The 17,844-nt window shown below is 54.3% G+C and overlaps 2 non-coding genes across 2 annotated transcripts; both read left to right on the forward strand.

The window, feature by feature from the left end:
- The first annotated feature begins 3,084 nt into the window (after nt 1-3,084).
- LOC126417765 (small subunit ribosomal RNA) lies at nt 3,085-4,994 on the forward strand. Its single transcript, XR_007575825.1, has one exon. It is a non-coding gene; the product is annotated as a small subunit ribosomal RNA (ribosomal RNA).
- A 351-nt stretch (nt 4,995-5,345) lies between these two features.
- Nucleotides 5,346-5,500, forward strand: LOC126417521 (5.8S ribosomal RNA). The gene has a single exon (XR_007575632.1). It is a non-coding gene; the product is annotated as a 5.8S ribosomal RNA (ribosomal RNA).
- Nucleotides 5,501-17,844: the final 12,344 nt, after the last annotated feature.

Genomic DNA, 17,844 nt, shown 5'->3' on the forward strand with positions numbered 1-17,844 from the left:
TTGTACGAATGCGCTTTCATTATCGTTGCAATCACATCTGTGTTTTCTCAAGTCGGCAGGAAACGCCTCTGCATTGACGTTGTGGAATACTTTTTGCAATAGATCTAGCGTCGTGAAGACAAAAGTAGCATAGACGGGTCTCCAACCAGAGTCTCCCGGACGGGAGTCCAGCTCGCTTGCCACAATAGAAAAATTTCCTGTATACAAAGAGCTGCCCAACATGTAACAGGCAATATTTTCATTATTACAAAAACGACACCACAGTTGCACCCACAATTCCAGGGCGCGACAGGCGCCCACCCTCACCACTAGCAGGCGAAGTGGGAGCACCTCCCAAAAGGTGCCCTCGTTAGACAAAATTTCTAGTTGTCATGAATAACCGCTAGCTCTGCATGTGGAAAAAATGTATATTAATGCGGATGAACTGGAAAAAACCTGTAATTTTTAAATATCTGGGAGAGACGGTGCAAAGCGGTATGAAATGGAGCGGGAACGTCGGAACAGTTGTACGGAAAGCGAATGGTTAACTTCCGTTTCTTGAGTGAATTTTTGGTTCACCTGCAAAGGTGCGACCTATTCTTCAGTATAGTTTGCGTGTTTTGGATCCATACTAGGTCGCCAATGAAGTGGACTGACAAGGCAGCCAGTCCACAGTGACGGGGGGCCGCAAGAAAGGAAGGCACGCGTACACACACACACGCCGACGAGCGTCAATTCTGGAACAGGATAACTATTGAATGGTAGCAAGAAAAGTACATAGCTGCTTTATACTTAACTTTATTATTTGATGACTACAGCATTCTTCTTGAGACATTTATACTATAACTCTCAAAGTAGGTAAGGCTAATGGCGCCTTGCTAGGTCGTAGCCATGGACTTAGCAGAAGGCTATTCTAACTGGCTCTCGGCAAATGAGAGGAAGGCTTCGTCCGTATGGTCGCTAGCAATCTCCTCGTACAACTGGGCGCCCCTCCGTTGCGTGCCGCAAATGTTAAGTTACATAGTTATTCAGGACAGACAATACCTGTGTTAGGACAGTGCACTCTTTTTGCAACATACAAGGGACAAACAAAACTGGTGTCATTTTACGTTCTTCGTTCTTTCTATCGGCTACCCGTCACTGTGGACTGGCTGCCTTGTCAGTCCACTTCATTGGCGACGAGTCTACAAAGGATCTTGTGTTTTGCTTTGCCCTAATTTATTTGTGTCATGGCTTCGCCAGATGTACTTTCCGAATTTTATCGCTTGCAGAATCAGCAAACGCAGGCGTTATTGGAAACGCCTGAAAAGCTAGTCCAGGGTGCACGTCAACATGCGGTGCTATGCACGCGTGGGTTCGGATCCCATCCTCGTCGCCAATGAAGTGGACTGACAAGGCAGCCAGTCCACAGTGACGGGTAGCCGATAGAAAGAACGAAGAACGTAAAATGACACCAGTTTTGTTTGTCCCTTGTATGTTGCAAAAAGAGTGCACTGTCCTAACACAGGTATTGTCTGTCCTGAATAACTGTGTAACTTAACATTTGCGGCACGCAACGGAGGGGCGCCCAGTTGTACGAGGAGATTGCTAGCGTCCATACGGACGAAGCCTTCCTCTCATTTGCCGAGAGCCAGTTAGAATAGCCTTCTGCTAAGTCCATGGCTACGACCTAGCAAGGCGCCATTAGCCTTACCTACTTTGAGAGTTATAGTATAAATGTCTCAAGAAGAATGCTGTAGTCATCAAATAATAAAGTTAAGTATAAAGCAGCTATGTACTTTTCTTGCTACCATTCAATAGTTATCCTGTTCCAGAATTGACGCCCGTCGGCGTGTGTGTGTGTGTACGCGTGCCTTCCTTTCTTGCGGCCCCCCGTCACTGTGGACTGGCTGCCTTGTCAGTCCACTTCACTTCTCACACACCGTGACAGCATGGTGCACTGCGTTCCACATCTGCGACATGCGACAGAGGCCGGTTGACAGTCGTTCGCGCAATGGACATCGCATACATACGGGGGCCACCTTCCACGTGTTCGCGAAGCGTGCACATGTTGTTGCGTGTATGTGGGCAGACATAGTGTGTCGTGACACCTGACACAGGCATGCAACAATCGTTGAATTTGCAAATGGCGATGGACGTCTACGTTTGCTGGTGACGTTACGCAAATGAACAACTGGTAAACCTTTGTGGTGCGGTTGTTCTCGCTAGACGTGAATCAGTGATGGCGACGATCGGTTGAGCTACCAACCGGTTGTTTCAGCGATACCCACCATGCCCACGAACGTGAATGGCATCTGGGTGTGAAGCGATACGCGGCGGTGGCTGGGTGGGACCGGCCCCGGCCGGTGAGGGGGGCCTCCCGGCGTGCTGGCCGCGCGGTGCGTGGGCGCACGCGCTACAGCCGGCTGGTGGGGGCGGCCAGTGGCAGGCGCGCCGGCCGACGGAGGCGGCAGGCGGCGCAGCTGCGCGCCGGCGCACCCTGCACGTGGCGCCGTGCGGCCAAAGTAGGTCCTCGCGGGCCCGGTGCGAAGCGCGGTGGACATCTGCAGTGTGCTGGTCCGATTGAGGACTGTGTGCGCTGAGGATGCGCCGCCGCCCGGCGCTCGGCGCCGCGACGCCGTCTGCTGCTCGGTCGCCTCTGCGGTTCTCGCAGGTGGTTTGTATCGCAGCTGTGCGGACGTGTTGGCGCGTGCGCTGTGCTGGGAGAGTTCGCTTCGGCACCCGAGTGGGGCTTTTGTCCTTCTGTGGCGCTGGCGTTGGAGCTGCCGGTCACCGTAGGTGGCGCGTGTTGTCTCCCGCCGGCAATGCCACGACAGCACGCTCCCGGGCCTCTGTCGGCAGCGGCAAGCTCAGTTGGGAGCACGGGTGGTCGCACCTAAAGCGTCTACTCGCCAAACTCCGGGCGATTGCGCCTCTCTCGAACCCGACCAAGTACTTAGGACGGCGCTGCGCGCCGCCGGGACCTGAGAGGGTTTCGAGGTGTATTGTGCAGGGGAGCTCAGCCTCCTCCTGTTTGCAGAATAATTGAGCGGACGCTTGCGTGTTCGCGCGGGCCCCCGGGACACACTCCCAGGCAGCCGGCTGCTCAGCTCTAGTTGACGCAGCTCCCTGATTGATCCTGCCAGTAGTCATATGCTTGTCTCAAAGATTAAGCCATGCATGTCTCAGTACAAGCCGCATTAAGGTGAAACCGCGAATGGCTCATTAAATCAGTTATGGTTCCTTAGATCGTACCCACGTTACTTTGATAACTGTGGTAATTCTAGAGCTAATACATGCAAACAGAGTCCCGACCAGAGATGGAAGGGACGCTTTTATTAGATCAAAACCAATCGGTCGGCTCGTCCGGTCCGTTTGCCTTGGTGACTCTGAATAACTTTGGGCTGATCGCACGGTCCTCGTACCGGCGACGCATCTTTCAAATGTCTGCCTTATCAACTGTCGATGGTAGGTTCTGCACCTACCATGGTTGTAACGGGTAACGGGGAATCAGGGTTCGATTCCGGAGAGGGAGCCTGAGAAACGGCTACCACATCCAAGGAAGGCAGCAGGCGCGCAAATTACCCACTCCCGGCACGGGGAGGTAGTGACGAAAAATAACGATACGGGACTCATCCGAGGCCCCGTAATCGGAATGAGTACACTTTAAATCCTTTAACGAGTATCTATTGGAGGGCAAGTCTGGTGCCAGCAGCCGCGGTAATTCCAGCTCCAATAGCGTATATTAAAGTTGTTGCGGTTAAAAAGCTCGTAGTTGGATTTGTGTCCCACGCTGTTGGTTCACCGCCCGTCGGTGTTTAACTGGCATGTATCGTGGGACGTCCTGCCGGTGGGGCGAGCCGAAGGCGTGCGACGCGCCTCGTGCGTGCTCGTGCGTCCCGAGGCGGACCCCGTTGCAATCCTACCAGGGTGCTCTTGAGTGAGTGTCTCGGTGGGCTGGCACGTTTACTTTGAACAAATTAGAGTGCTTAAAGCAGGCAAGCCCGCCTGAATACTGTGTGCATGGAATAATGGAATAGGACCTCGGTTCTATTTTGTTGGTTTTCGGAACCCGAGGTGATGATTAATAGGGACAGGCGGGGGCATTCGTATTGCGACGTTAGAGGTGAAATTCTTGGATCGTCGCAAGACGAACAGAAGCGAAAGCATTTGCCAAGTATGTTTTCATTAATCAAGAACGAAAGTTAGAGGTTCGAAGGCGATCAGATACCGCCCTAGTTCTAACCATAAACGATGCCAGCCAGCGATCCGCCGCAGTTCCTCCGATGACTCGGCGGGCAGCCTCCGGGAAACCAAAGCTTTTGGGTTCTGGGGGAAGTATGGTTGCAAAGCTGAAACTTAAAGGAATTGACGAAAGGGCACCACCAGGAGTGGAGCCTGCGGCTTAATTTGACTCAACACGGGAAACCTCACCAGGCCCGGACACCGGAAGGATTGACAGATTGATAGCTCTTTCTTGATTCGGTGGGTGGTGGTGCATGGCCGTTCTTAGTTGGTGGAGCGATTTGTCTGGTTAATTCCGATAACGAACGAGACTCTAGCCTGCTAACTAGTCGCGTGACATCCTTCGTGCTGTCAGCGATTACTTTTCTTCTTAGAGGGACAGGCGGCTTCTAGCCGCACGAGATTGAGCAATAAGAGGTCTGTGATGCCCTTAGATGTTCTGGGCCGCACGCGCGCTACACTGAAGGAATCAGCGTGTCTTCCTAGGCCGAAAGGTCGGGGTAACCCGCTGAACCTCCTTCGTGCTAGGGATTGGGGCTTGCAATTGTTCCCCATGAACGACGAATTCCCAGTAAGCGCGAGTCATAAGCTCGCGTTGATTACGTCCCTGCCCTTTGTACACACCGCCCGTCGCTACTACCGATTGAATGATTTAGTGAGGTCTTCGGACTGGTACGCGGCATTGACTCTGTCGTTGCCGATGCTACTGGAAAGATGACCAAACTTGATCATTTAGAGGAAGTAAAAGTCGTAACAAGGTTTCCGTAGGTGAACCTGCGGAAGGATCATTACCGACTAGACTGCATGTCTTTCGATGTGCGTGTCGTGTCGCGCAACACGCTACCTGTACGGCTCGCAGTAGCCGTGCGCCGCGTGCGGAACCACGCGTGCTTCTCAAAACTAACGCCAATGTTGTGTGGTACGAGCGCTGAAGCGCTGGAGCGGCTGGCCTGCGGCACCTGGCGCCTGGCACCGGTTTTGAATGACTTTCGCCCGACTGCCTGTCCGCTCCGGTGTGGAGCCGTACGACGCCCATCGGCCGTGAGGCCGTTGGACACAGAACGCTTGAACAGGGGCCGCCACACGCCTACGTCCCGCCTATGCAACTGTCTTGAAAGAGACAGTGGAAACTAAGAAAAGATCACCCAGGACGGTGGATCACTCGGCTCGTGGGTCGATGAAGAACGCAGCAAATTGCGCGTCGACATGTGAACTGCAGGACACATGAACATCGACGTTTCGAACGCACTTTGCGGTCCATGGATTCCGTTCCCGGGCCACGTCTGGCTGAGGGTCGGCTACGTATACTGAAGCGCGCGGCGTTTGCCCCGCTTCGCAGACCTGGGAGCGTCGCGGCCGCCTGTGGGGCCGGCCGCGCCTCCTTAAACGTGCGATGCGCGCCCGTCGCCTGGCGGTTCGCATACCGGTACTTACTCGGTAGCGTGCACAGCCGGCTGGCGGTGTGGCGTGCGACACCTCGTACAACGACCTCAGAGCAGGCGAGACTACCCGCTGAATTTAAGCATATTACTAAGCGGAGGAAAAGAAACTAACAAGGATTCCCCCAGTAGCGGCGAGCGAACAGGGAAGAGTCCAGCACCGAACCCCGCAGGCTGCCGCCTGTCGTGGCATGTGGTGTTTGGGAGGGTCCACTACCCCGACGCCTCGCGCCGAGCCCAAGTCCAACTTGAATGAGGCCACGGCCCGTAGAGGGTGCCAGGCCCGTAGCGGCCGGTGCGAGCGTCGGCGGGACCTCTCCTTCGAGTCGGGTTGCTTGAGAGTGCAGCTCCAAGTGGGTGGTAAACTCCATCTGAGACTAAATATGACCACGAGACCGATAGCGAACAAGTACCGTGAGGGAAAGTTGAAAAGAACTTTGAAGAGAGAGTTCAAAAGTACGTGAAACCGTTCTGGGGTAAACGTGAGAAGTCCGAAAGGTCGAACGGGTGAGATTCACGCCCATCAGGCCACTGGCCTCCGCCCTCGGCAGATGGGGCCGGCCGCCCGCGCGGAGCAATCCGCGGCGGGGTCGTGTCCGGTTGCCTTTCCACTCGCCGCGGGGTGGGGCCGTTCCGGTGTGCGGTGGGCCGCACTTCTCCCCTAGTAGGACGTCGCGACCCGCTGGGTGCCGGCCTACGGCCCGGGTGCGCAGCCTGTCCTTCCGTGGGCCTCGGTTCGCGTCTGTTGGGCAGAGCCCCGGTGTCCTGGCTAGCTGCCCGGCGGTATATCTGGAGGTGTCGATTCGCCCCTTTGGGCGCTCGGGCTCCCGGCAAGCGCGCGCGGTTCTTCCCGGATGACGGACCTACCTGGCCCGGCCCCGGACCCGCGCCGCTGTTGGCTCGGGATGCTCTCGGGCGGAATAATCGCTCCCGTCAGCGGCGCTTCAGCTTTGGACAATTTCACGACCCGTCTTGAAACACGGACCAAGGAGTCTAACATGTGCGCGAGTCATTGGGCTGTACGAAACCTAAAGGCGTAATGAAAGTGAAGGTCTCGCCTTGCGCGGGCCGAGGGAGGATGGGGCTTCCCCGCCCTTCACGGGGCGGCGGCCTCCGCACTCCCGGGGCGTCTCGTCCTCATTGCGAGGTGAGGCGCACCTAGAGCGTACACGTTGGGACCCGAAAGATGGTGAACTATGCCTGGCCAGGACGAAGTCAGGGGAAACCCTGATGGAGGTCCGTAGCGATTCTGACGTGCAAATCGATCTTCGGGGCTGGGTATAGGGGCGAAAGACTAATCGAACCATCTAGTAGCTGGTTCCCTCCGAAGTTTCCCTCAGGATAGCTGGTGCTCGTACGAGTCTCATCCAGTAAAGCGAATGATTAGAGGCCTTGGGGCCGAAACGACCTCAACCTATTCTCAAACTTTAAATGGGTGAGATCTCCGGCTTGCTTGATATGCTGAAGCCGCGAGCAAACGACTCGGATCGGAGTGCCAAGTGGGCCACTTTTGGTAAGCAGAACTGGCGCTGTGGGATGAACCAAACGCCGAGTTAAGGCGCCCGAATCGACGCTCATGGGAAACCATGAAAGGCGTTGGTTGCTTAAGACAGCAGGACGGTGGCCATGGAAGTCGGAATCCGCTAAGGAGTGTGTAACAACTCACCTGCCGAAGCAACTAGCCCTGAAAATGGATGGCGCTGAAGCGTCGTGCCTATACTCGGCCGTCAGTCTGGCAGTCATGGCCGGTCCTTGCGGCCGGCCGCGAAGCCCTGACGAGTAGGAGGGTCGCGGCGGTGGGCGCAGAAGGGTCTGGGCGTGAGCCTGCCTGGAGCCGCCGTCGGTGCAGATCTTGGTGGTAGTAGCAAATACTCCAGCGAGGCCCTGGAGGGCTGACGCGGAGAAGGGTTTCGTGTGAACAGCCGTTGCACACGAGTCAGTCGATCCTAAGCCCTAGGAGAGATCCGATGTTGATGGGGGCCGTCATAGCATGATGCACATTGTGCTGGCCCCTGTTGGGCGAAAGGGAATCCGGTTCCTATTCCGGAACCCGGCAGCGGAACCGATACAAGTCGGGCCCCTCTTTTAGAGATGCTCGTCGGGGTAACCCAAAAGGACCCGGAGACGCCGTCGGGAGATCGGGGAAGAGTTTTCTTTTCTGCATGAGCGTTCGAGTTCCCTGGAATCCTCTAGCAGGGAGATAGGGTTTGGAACGCGAAGAGCACCGCAGTTGCGGCGGTGTCCCGATCTTCCCCTCGGACCTTGAAAATCCGGGAGAGGGCCACGTGGAGGTGTCGCGCCGGTTCGTACCCATATCCGCAGCAGGTCTCCAAGGTGAAGAGCCTCTAGTCGATAGAATAATGTAGGTAAGGGAAGTCGGCAAATTGGATCCGTAACTTCGGGATAAGGATTGGCTCTGAGGATCGGGGCGTGTCGGGCTTGGTCGGGAAGTGGGTCAGCGCTAACGTGCCGGGCCTGGGCGAGGTGAGTGCCGTAGGGGTGCCGGTAAGTGCGGGCGTTTAGCGCGGGCGTGGTCTGCTCTCGCCGTTGGTTGGCCTCGTGCCGGCCGGCGGTGCAGGATGCGCGCGCCTGCGCGGCGTTCGCGCCCCGGTGCTTCAACCTGCGTGCAGGATCCGAGCTCGGTCCCGTGCCTTGGCCTCCCACGGATCTTCCTTGCTGCGAGGCCGCGTCCGCCTTAGCGTGCTCCTCCGGGGGCGCGCGGGTGCGCGGATTCTCTTCGGCCGCCATTCAACGATCAACTCAGAACTGGCACGGACTGGGGGAATCCGACTGTCTAATTAAAACAAAGCATTGCGATGGCCCTAGCGGGTGTTGACGCAATGTGATTTCTGCCCAGTGCTCTGAATGTCAACGTGAAGAAATTCAAGCAAGCGCGGGTAAACGGCGGGAGTAACTATGACGCTGATTTGGCGGGAGTAACTATGACTCTCTTAAGGTGGCCAAGTGGCGGCGGTGTGGCTGCATCCGGACTTGGCTTTTCGTAGTGCGGTCTTGATGTAGTCGTGCTGCTGCTGCGAGGTGCCTTCCTTGGGTTATAGTTACAGGGAGAGTGATGCGCAATACATGGGCCTAGCCCTCTTAGCCTCTCCTCTCCTGCGGTCTTCTCCCCTTCTCGTGGGCCCGCTGATTTTCGCAGAGTGGAAGACCGCACCAGGGGCTTGGGGGGGTTACCAGCCCCCCCTCGCACTATCCCTTTTTTAGTTGGGGGCAGTAATCAGAGAATAAGTGGTGGCCCTTCCGCTGAAGGTGCCACCCCAACTCCCCCAGCACCTAGCCGGCCAACCGGCCGTGCCGAAAATTTTGTAACTTTTGCAGCTATGTATGCCTGTAGTGAGTGCCACCGCAGCTTTACAACCAAGAATGGTCTCGGGGTCCATCGCCGCCGCCAACATCTTGCGGCCGCCAACGCGGAGATCGTCACGGAGAGGCATCGCGCGAGGTGGACGGAGGAAGAAGTCCTGTCGCTCGCCAAGGCGGAGGCCGAACTGTTCCTTGAGAGGGACGCCCGGTTCTTCTTCGTCAATCAAGAACTCATCAGGATGTTCCCCGACCGAACGCTCGAGGCAATCAAGTGCCGACGGCGGCAAGCTGCCCACAAGCAGCTTGTCCGCCAATTCATGGAGGCGCTTGAGATCGGTCGGGGGGAAGAGCCGGCGTCCCGCCGGGGAGCAGCGAGCCCGCTGCCTGACGCGGGCGAGGCCGCTGCGCCGCCCGTCGACGCAGCCGAGGACTTCGCGGCCGACACCACCGGGCCGCCGCCGGAGGGGCCGACTGACGCCGCCATCTGGGAGCATCTGGCGGGGCTACCTGCTTCCGCCCAGCGTTTCTCTGCCCTGGATCGAGTCATAGGTCTGGGGCGGGGCACGCCGCCCGATGTCATCCTGGGCATGCTCCCGGATGCCCTTGCGTCGGTCGGGTCCAGAGGGGAGAGATCGATCACCAGGACACAGCGGCCGCGCCAACCATCGAAGCGGCCGCCTGCCGCGCCGCCGACGCAGAAGCGCAAGCGGCGCCGCTGGGAATACGCGAGAACGCAGGATGCCTTCCGACGGTCGCGTGCACGTTGCGTGCGCGGCCTCTTGGATGGCACCCTGCTCCAGCCGCCACCTGCCATCCCTGGTCTGCTGGACTTCTGGGCGGACCTCTTCACTAAGAAGCCCATCTCCACCGCGGGCTTCATTCGTGACCGCCTCCTCCCGCACTCGGAGCCTGTCGCTCTTGAGTGCCTATGGGGGCCGGTCACTCATGAGGAGGTCGCCGCCGCGTTGCCGCCCAGGGGATCAGCGGCCGGGCCGGACGGCCTTACCCCAGCGGAGTTGCGGCGCCTGCCGCACGAAGTCCTGGTGAAAGTGATGAATCTCTTCCTTCTGGCCCGCGCCCTCCCGGAACGCCTGCTTCGCGCGCGGACGTCCCTTCTCCCGAAAACGGCTGCACCAACATCCCCCGCTGACTTTCGCCCCATTACGGTCTGCTCGGTGTTGGCGCGGACCTTTCACAAGGTTCTCGCGTCACGCCTGATGCGTGCTTGTGCTGTGGACGAACGTCAGCGGGCATTCATCCCTCGGGATGGGATGTTGGAAAACACGTTCATCCTGGACACTGCTCTCACCGACGCAGTTCGCTCCTGCCGCTCTGTCTTTGTGGCATCTATCGACGTATCTAAGGCATTCGATTCGGTAGATCATGCTGCCCTTTGCCCCGTGCTGAAGGCGCATGGCCTGCCGGATTGCTTTGTCGAGGATGTCGAGCGGTGCTACGAGGGCAGCACGACAGTGATAGCGGACGGCGCCGGCGTGGGCGTGTCTGTGCAGCCAGCACGGGGCGTTCGCCAGGGCGATCCCCTCTCCCCCCTCCTGTTCAACTTTGCGGTGGACTACGTTTTAGGCCAACTGCCCTCCCACATCAGAGCTCGGATCCTCGGTCGCAGAGTCAACGCTGCGGCCTTTGCAGATGACGTCTTGCTGTTTGCAGCGACCCCGAGGGGCTTGCAGTCCCTCATCGATGCAGCTACCGCAGCCCTCGCCCACCTGGGGCTGCAGATCAACGCCCGGAAGTGTTTCACCCTCGCCTTAGTCGCGTCAGGGCGCGAGAAGAAGGTGAAGGTGGACAGCAATGTCACCTTCACAGCAGGCAATACCACCATGCCTGCCCTGCGTGTGGGTGAAACCTTCCGGTACCTGGGGCTGCAATTTTCCACGGCGGGTCGCTGTGTCTTCAATCCACGTCGCCACCTGGTGGAGCAGCTTGACGTCATCTCCCGAGCTCCGCTGAAGCCGCAACAGCGCCTCCATGCTCTCACCAACGTGCTTCTCCCTGGCCTGTACCACGGGCTGGCCCTCAGCCGCACCCGGGTGGGTGCCTTGAAGTCGGCCGACGTCACCATCCGGGCCGCCGTCAGGAGATGGTTCCGCCTTCCGGCGGACACCCCCCTGGGATACTTCCACGCTCCTGTTGCCCAGGGGGGCCTCGGCATGCCATCTTGCCGATGGATGGGTCCAACGCTTCGTCGGTCCCGTCTCCTGGCGCTGAAGAAGATAGGGCCAGCCTGCGACGGTGCAGGCATGGATGAGGTGCAGCGTGAGATCGAGGTGCTGGAGCGCCACCTAATGTGGGAGGGCCACCTCCTCAAATCGTCAACGCAGGTTGGGGAAATGTGGGCGGCGCGCCTACACATCGCCATTGACGGTGCGGCGCTGTCATCCTCTGCCGCCGTCAGTGGCCAACATCAGTGGGTCGCCGACACCAGTCGCCTGCTATCTGGGCGTGAATACATCGACGCCCTCCGCGCCCGCATCAACGCCTTTCCTACGAAGGCACGGCGCAGTCACGGGCGGGAGGCGGACACCAGGTGCCGCGCGGGGTGCCAGGCCGTGGAGACCGCCAACCACGTACTTCAGGCTTGCTTCAGGACGCACGGGTCCCGGGTCAAGCGCCATGACGCTGTTGTGCGTTATGTCGCCCGTGGACTCGCGCAGAGGGGCTTCAATGTCTCCGTGGAGCCCCACCTCCGAACACCTGAGGGCATCCGCAAGCCTGACGTGGTGGCGGTCAAAGACGGCATCGCCCGCGTGGTCGACGCCCAGATAGTCGGAGACCACCTCCGGCTCGACTGGTGTCATTCCCAGAAGGCGGCCTACTACGACACGCCGTCCATCCGGCGTGCCATCTCCAACCTGCACCGTGACGTTGAGGAGGTGATTGTGTCCACCGCGACGTTGAACTGGAGGGGTGTATGGTCTCCAGCGTCGGCGAGGGATCTCGCCGCCTTAGGCTTCCGACCCCGAGAACTGGCGGTGCTGAGCACCAGAACACTACAGAGCTGCTGCAAAAGTTACAAAATTTTCGAGCGTATGACGGCTCCTAGCCCGAAGCAGCGTGTCGGCGTCGGCTAGGCTGCTGGTTATTTTCTTCGCCTTGACTCCTGGGGCCTATCCACAGGAGGAATAAACCGTCTTTGTTCTTTCTTCTTTGTGTCTTTAATTTATGCTGTGTTGTTTTTCCGCACTTATATATGTATATATGTATGTTAGTTTTATACTTTTTTTCTTGTGGTACCGCCCTGTAAGTCCCCACCTCGGTGGCGGACATGGCGTGAAACACCTGCCACATATAATATGTATATGTATATATTTGTGTTATTCAATTATTTGAATAAAGACGGCTGTTGAATAGCCAAATGCCTCGTCATCTAATTAGTGACGCGCATGAATGGATTAACGAGATTCCCGCTGCCCCTATCTCGCCGCTCAGCCGAGCGCCCGCGTGCGTTTTCGGCTCCCGCGCTACTTCGCGATTGGTAGGGAACAAGTTTGCCGATCTCCTCGAAAATCTCCATAGTTACTTCGCGTGCGACCTTTAAGTATGTGTAGAAATTTCGCGATTTTTCTACGTGTGGTTGGTGAATTATCGGAAGTTTAGTGTCCGCGCTTTTGTCCGTGCTCGCCACAGGTACCAGCCCGGGCTGGCTCCCGCGTGCGCCTCGTCTGCGCGCCGCTAAGCTCGCGCGTCCGGTCCGATGTCTTCGCACATTATTTCGAATGTATCACAGGCATCGCCGTGAAAATCGGGACATATCTGCGGGCATTCAGATTACGTGCGGTGCAAAAATCTCAAGCCCATAGCCCAAACGGTCTCTAAGATATGGGATGTGGAACGAAACGCAAGGTGCCGCCGGTGTATGTGTAACGTAGTAGCCACTCCAACGTCGCTGTTATAGTGAAGAAGTGCATCGATCACGTCGAAATAATAAAGGAAGCTGTGAAATGCTCCAGCGTGTGCACCATATAAATTTGGCTGTTTTCTGATAGTAGTTTATCCAGTAGGAAGTGTCTACTCGTCGATCAAATTTGTGGTCAACGAAATTCTGTTCTAGTTTCCCAAATTCTTAAGAAAGTGCTTCATCGTGCTCCACGAAATATCTCCAGACTCCAGCAGCGCTCCTGTGATGCCGTGGAAGACACTGTTACTGTAAGTGAAGCTGTTATACTTTTAGCAATCTGCAAGCTGTCCCACGCGAGAAACGACTTGCGCCGCGATTCATAAAATCCTTCCATAGTGAAAGTAAGCTAAAAAAAAAAAAGGGGGGTAAAGCGAACTCGAAACACGGACGTGCATGCCTTCCCCTGCAACGTAGTAATCTTAAAAAAAATTTACGAAATTTGTAAACTGGCAGACCAAATTGCGTCGGTTGACACGCACGCCGTTTTGAAAAGCGAGACGGTCGCGGTAGTGCGCATGTAGTATCACTTTACCATAAGAATTAATGCAGTAGTGGGAAATGCGAACACATGACACGGACGTGTATGCTGTCCCCTTAAACGTAGTGTGCTTAAAAATTTTCTGGTAACTGTGAACTAAAAGATCAAATAGCGTTTGTTGGCACGACCGGCTTCTTAGACCGTGACGGACACAGTCGTTGCGCATGCAGTAGTAGCTCTATTTTAAAAATAAATGTAGTAACGAGAAACACAAACTTATAAAACGAAAGCGTATGCTTTCTCCTAAAACGTACTGTGCTTAAAACAACTTATGAAAGTGTAAACTAAAATATCAAATAGCGCTTGTTGGCACGCGTGAGGCGAGCGCTGGCTGCTGGGCATGTCGGAAATTCAAACACCCAGTATCAATAGACTTTGGAAGCTGGGATGAATGTAAGAGGAGGAAAAAAGAGTTCACTCTATCCCCTTTCATGCAATGTGTGGACGCAATATTCATAGTCAGGTGTTAAATATCAAATAGGAAACGTACTGTGAGCCACAACGTCTCACAGAATTCGGTCCGCACATCGGAAATCCGAGCCTTGCACTGACAGGACAGAGACGATCTGCAGAATTCTAGGTGACAAAGTGAGAGAGAGGACTATCCTCTCTCATATATAGTGAAAAAAAAAAAAAGATCCCCAGTGCCTTAGTATTAAGAATCAAATAGCTTTAGTAATGTTGTAAACAGCGTCTCCCCTGGACTTGATGGCAGCTTCGATGCAGTACATAAACTGCAGTTGAGAGAAAAGACTGTGCAGCACTAGGGTAGGAATGGAAGTAGGATTATTACTGTATGAACCCCTCCGTACGTGACTCTGTGTTTCTGGGGCAGCGACGGCGTGCGGGCGGCACTAGGCTTCGCATTCCTTCGCATTCCTTTTGTTCTGCTGCTGCGCGCCAGCAGACCAGCCGCGAGCGCGCCCTCCCCTGCTGCAGGCAGGCGGCCGGAAGCCTGGTCCCCAGCTGGCAACGGTAGGCTAGTCCCCAGCGCAGCGAGTGCAGCCACCACTCTAGCGTCCCGCGGCAGCGTCTCGCCGTAAGCGGCGCGGCCCAGCATCTCCTCGCCAGGAGCCTGTGGCGCGTCAAATAAACACAAGAAAGTGGCGGTAACCTGTCGCCGTAAACGGCGCGGCCCAGTATCTCCTCGCAAGACGCCTGTAGCGCGCCAATAAATGCGAGAAAGTGGGAGCCTCACAATCACCACCACATGAAACTGGTCAACATAAACTGCCTTGCGTAACCCTCCGAAGTAGTGCACCAAAATGGGGTCTAGAAAAGACAGTATGGCCCCAACAAATGAGGTTGGTAGGCAGTCAGTGATCAGCATGGATGAGGAGAGCACTAAATCAAAGGAGGACACACAAAACATGGTGACAATAAGAGAAGAGATGGAAGCATATCTCTTCAATGAAACAAACAAAATCAATAATGGGCAAAAAAAATATATCCTGGGCAAATTATCCGTGTATGAACAGATATTAAAAAAATATGAGGCAGAAATAATAGGATTAAAAACAGAACTAAGGTGTCTCAAAAACGTCCACCTCCACACAGCACCAGTGCAGGAGACGTATGCTGCAAAGGTTTCCTCAACAGCTGTAGTCCCAAAACAATCTGTACCCTCAAAACCCCAAAACAAGATTTTGGTCATAAAGCCAGACGAAAAGTCACAGAAGGACGGAAAGCAGGTGGAAGAAACAGTGAAAAAGGTCATAAAAACAACACTCAGAGATGTAAGAGTTTCGAAATGTAGGACCTTGAAGGACAATAGCGTCATTATCGAAGTTCCAAACGATGAGGAGGCTGACAAAATTAAAATGTGTGAAGACTTTAGGAGTTCAGGTCTAATTTTCTCAAACCCCAAGAAGAGAAATCCTAGGGTAATGGTGTATGATATCCCCAGAGACATGGAAGAAGAGGCTTTAAAATCCGAACTGCACGAAAGAAATCTCTCCAGGATAGGAATGACACTAGAGGAAGTGACAAATGGTACCAGAGTCGTTTTCAAAAGTGGACCAAGAAATAGGGACGTAGTAAACCTGGTACTTGAAGTAGCACCAAAAACTTGGAACCACATAACCCGACAAGGTCGTATATACCTCAGCTGCACATCCCACAGGGTGCAAAACTATACGAGCATTAGCAGATGTTACAAGTGTCAGGGATATGGCCACACATCAGCAAGGTGTACAAGTAAGGAAACCATCTGTGGACACTGTGCAATCCCAGGTCACAGCTTTAAAGAGTGTGAAAAGAAGGAGCAGCCACCACAATGTGCGAATTGCAAGCGTGGGAAGAGGGATTGTAACCACTCAGTTCAGGACCAAACTTGCCCAGAGTATAAAAGAATAAGGGAATTAGTAAACCGAAAAACCGAATATGGCGAAGAATAAAAATGAAGAAGCACCCTATGGTAACAAAGCAAGAGAGTTGGGAAAACACTCAGTAAAGTTTCTGCAGATAAACGGCCAGAGGTCTAAAACAGTCCCTGGCCAACTTGTGAAAAGAATGGAGGGGGACAAAGTAGATGTACTACTGGTGCAGGAGCCATACACATTTGCGGACAAAATCAAGGGTTATCCTCCAAGTTTTCGAGTCATTCACAGCCCTCAGCATGGAACACCAAAGGCGGCCATAATAATTAGAACCAAAGAGCTAAATGTGCTGCAACTCACTACCCTATGTGATGCACACACAGCTGTTGCAAGTGTAAGTGGGTCCTTTGGAGAACTCTACCTCGTAAGCATGTACTGTCAATATGGCCAACCTCTTGACCGCTTCCTACAAAAACTAGAAACAATTATCAACAAACTGACAGGAAAACATGTAATTATAGGGATGGATGCAAATGCAACCTCCCCAATGTGGCATGGTAACACAACTGATGCTGATGGAAGGATACTGGAGGACTTCATAAGCCAGCACAACCTTGTCATAATAAACAAGGACTCACAACTAACAACCTTCAGTGGGCCAAATGGCGAAAGCAACATAGATCTCACCCTGTGTACAGCAACAGCAGCAAGAACTGTAGCAGAATGGATGGTGCATGAAGGGTGGACAACCAGTGACCATAGAGCAATATCTTACACTGTGCTACCTCCACAAAGAACGAGACAGGCCACAAAACAAGGAAAATACAACACACACAAAGCAAAATGGCCAATATTTGACCAATGTTTTGCAGGTGAAATAGCCAATCAAATGAACAGTGCGGAAATGAGCGTAGCTGGAAAAGTGAAGCGCCTGGAGGAAGCAATAAATTTAAGCTGCCACAGATCCATGAAGAAAAGGACACAGCTGCAGGATTCCGTACCTTGGTGGAATGACACCCTCACACAGCTTCGACGCGACACAACAACTGCTCGACGAAACCTACAACAAGCACGCAAGAATGGGGATGAGGCCGAGACTGAGGCAGCCAAAAGGAACTACAACAGGAAGAGAAATGAATATACAAAACAAATAACAAATGCCAAGGAACACACTTGGAAAAAATGGGTAACAGACTGTGACAAAAGCAACAATCCCTGGCAAGTAGCACAGGAAATACTCAGACCAAAACGTGGCACTGATAATGTACTTAGTAATATAAAACTTCACGACCAGACTCACACCCTAACATGGAAGGAGACCGTAGAACACCTGCTAAAATCCTTGCTACCAGATGACAATCCAGAGGAGGATACAGCTGACCAGGATGCAGTAAAAGAAGGAAACAAAAACTATGACAACTCAGTCACTTCACCTGAATTCACACGTGAAGAAATTGCTGCAGCCATCAAAGCTTGCAAACCAAAGAAAGCCACTGGCCCAGATGGCATCGATGACAAAATAATCAAAACGATATGGCATACACACCCTGACATACTAATGGACATATTCAACTCCTGCCTAAGGGAACAAACAGTACCGGAAGCATGGAAAGTAGGAAGAGTATGCATACTGCTGAAATCGGAGGAGAAGCCAAGGGATGAACCAAAGTCGTACCGTCCCATCTGCTTGCTTGCCATACTCGGCAAGGTGCTGGAACGGCTGATTGTTGGCCGCCTCGAGGAACAGTATGAGAAGTCAGGCCTCAAAGCTCCAAACCAGTTTGGCTTAGGCAAGGTGCCTCCACAGAGATGGCAATCCGGCAAGTCTTAAACACCACCCAATGTGAAGAAATATACGTCATGGTCATCTTTGTGGACATAGCAGGAGCCTTTGACAACCTATGGTGGCCAAGCATAATGAGGCGCCTAAGAGAAATGGACTGCCCACAAAACATTTACCACCTTATGGGAAGCTATCTTAGACACCGCAAAGCCATGGTAGAAACCAGTGCTGGCACAACTGAGAAGGTTATCACGAAAGGCTGCCCCCAGGGCTCCATCTGTGGCCCCTTCCTATGGAACCTTGTGTTTGATGAAATAGTGAAG

The sequence above is a fragment of the Schistocerca serialis genome, chromosome 8, assembly GCF_023864345.2.
Source record: "Schistocerca serialis cubense isolate TAMUIC-IGC-003099 chromosome 8, iqSchSeri2.2, whole genome shotgun sequence".
Taxonomy (NCBI): Eukaryota; Metazoa; Arthropoda; class Insecta; order Orthoptera; family Acrididae; genus Schistocerca; species Schistocerca serialis.